The sequence below is a fragment of the Ovis canadensis genome, chromosome 26 (genome assembly GCF_042477335.2).
Source record: "Ovis canadensis isolate MfBH-ARS-UI-01 breed Bighorn chromosome 26, ARS-UI_OviCan_v2, whole genome shotgun sequence".
NCBI classification, from domain to species: domain Eukaryota; kingdom Metazoa; phylum Chordata; class Mammalia; order Artiodactyla; family Bovidae; genus Ovis; species Ovis canadensis.
This window is the reverse complement of record NC_091270.1, coordinates 16,592,130-16,594,505: the sequence shown is the minus strand read 5'-3', so window position 1 is coordinate 16,594,505 and position 2,376 is coordinate 16,592,130.

The following is a 2,376-nucleotide window of genomic DNA, read 5'->3' as shown; positions in this document are numbered from 1 at the left end:
CTAAGAAAGGAATTTATTTAACCTAAAGTTAACATGATTAATCTTAAAGGTTAATACTTATTTCTCCTATATGCTAGTTATATTCATTATAAGGGCAGGGAATATGGAGATTTAGCAGCAAACATCAGCCCAACAAATGAGAACCCTTCACCAATGTTCCCCTTAAGATCTATTTAGTCTTAAGATAGTGATAAAGTTACATTTTTGCATAGCAAGGACACAGTGATTTATAACAAAGTACAGTGATCTATAACAAAAGAGAAAATTCATTAACTCAAAAAGTCTAGTATTGCTAACATCAAAAACTACTCTATTTCCTTTTCTATATTCCAAATACATTAATATATTCCCAGGTGCCTAAGGATATGGAGGTCTGGCAGCAATCATTGACTCAACAATGAGAAAAGCCCTATGCTAATTAAGATTTTCAAAATACTCCAAACTCTCTGTGCTGTTTATGGTTGAGAGGTAGTAAACAATCATGTGCATAGTGGCAGGAATATGGATAATCTTGTCACACAAACTAGTCTGCCAGCAGAGAGGTTTGACCTGAGACACCCTTGTCACGCCCAAGAATTTTTATTGACTGGAGCTGCAAGTTTACTCCTTTTCCAAGAGAACCGGTGGGGAACAGCCCCCCATAAAGTCAGAGGTGTAGGTGAGAGCATGAAACAGTAAAGTAGGTAGACTCTGGTTTTGGGGGTAGATGCTCGGGCATAGGGGGTTTCCTGAGGCTCGATCCCACCTTTGCGTATGCCAAAGCCTCCTTCCTCATGACCTTTGCCATGGGCAGAGTTCCTCACGCTTGCTCCCAGCACATGGGGTTTTCCAGGCAAGGATACTGGAATGGGTTGCCATTTCTTTCTCCAGGGGATATGTAAAGTCCTCCAGAAACATTGTGTACATGACTTTGTTTTTCCTTCTTTAGGTTAGTAAATATCTTTAGACTGGAGCTTGTAGACCAGCACAGAAAAGAAGTGGTGACTAAATCAGACAAACAAAAACAGTAAGATAAAGAGCTTTATGATGTATTGAATGTTTATGTCACCCCTAATTCCTAAATTGAAACCCTAACCCTGTGGTAATGACCCAGGAGGTAGGTGGGGCCTTTGAGAGGATTAGGTCATGAGGGAGAGCATTCATATACGGGATTGCGAGCATCCATCCTCAGTCGCTCAGTTGTGTCTGACTCTTTGCGACCCCATGGATTGTAGCCCGCCAGGCTTCTCTGTTGATGGGATTTCCCAGGCAAGAATACCGGAGTGGGTTGCCACTTCCTACTCCAGGGGATCTTCCTGACCCAGAGAGCGAACCAGAGTTTCCTGATTGGCAGGCAGATTCTTTACCACTGAGCCACCGAGGAAGCCCTCATGAATGGGTTTAGTGTCCTTTATTAAAGAGACTACAGAGTGACCTGTTAGCCCTTTTGTCATGTGAAGATACACGGAGAGTCTCTGAGCCTGAAAGCAGGTTCCCACCAGACACTGAGTCTGCTAGCACATTGATCTTGAATTTTCCAGCCTCTAGAACTATGAGAAATACATTTTCTGCTGTTTATAAGCCCCTGCCCCCACCAGTGTTTTGTTATAGCACCTGGAATGGACTAAGACATATGGGAAAATGAATCTCAGTAACTCACAGGGTAGGATATTTTGTCTACTGCCATATTCTGGGGCAAAGATGCTCCCTTAAAAGGAAAGAAGGCTTTGACTGTATGCTTTAAAGATGGACTATTTCAAGTTCATTATATACATCTAGAGTTAAAGAAATCAAAGCTTAATTTTATAAAAGGGATCCTGAATTGTTTTTTTTTTTTTAAATTAAGGTACAATTCATACACCACACCACCCAGCACTCGTATATTCACAAGGCTGTAAAGCCAGCATTACTGTCTAATCTCAGAACGTTTTCATTACCCCCCAAGCTAAATTCCATACCCATTACAGTCAGTCACTCCTCTCCTGCTCCCTGGCTCCTAGAAACCACTAATCTATTTTCTATCTGTATGGATTTGTCTATTTTGAATGTTTCATACAAATGGAATCATATACTCATGGCTTCAGTGTCTGGTTTTTTTCACTCAGCATACTATGTTCAAAGTTTATCTATGTTGTAGCATATATCAGTACTTCATTCTTTTTTCTTGCCCATGCTTTTTAAAATTTAACCATTTTTAAGTGTACAGCCCAGTGACATGATGCACACTGTCATTGTTGTGCAACATCCCCACCATCCATCTGCAGAACTGTTTTTAAAACTCAAGCTGAAACTCTACCCATTAAATAACATCCCTATTTCTCCGTAACCTCTATTTTACTTTCTTTCTCTGTGAATCTGCCTATTCTAAAAACTTTGTAAAAGTGGAATCAAACAATA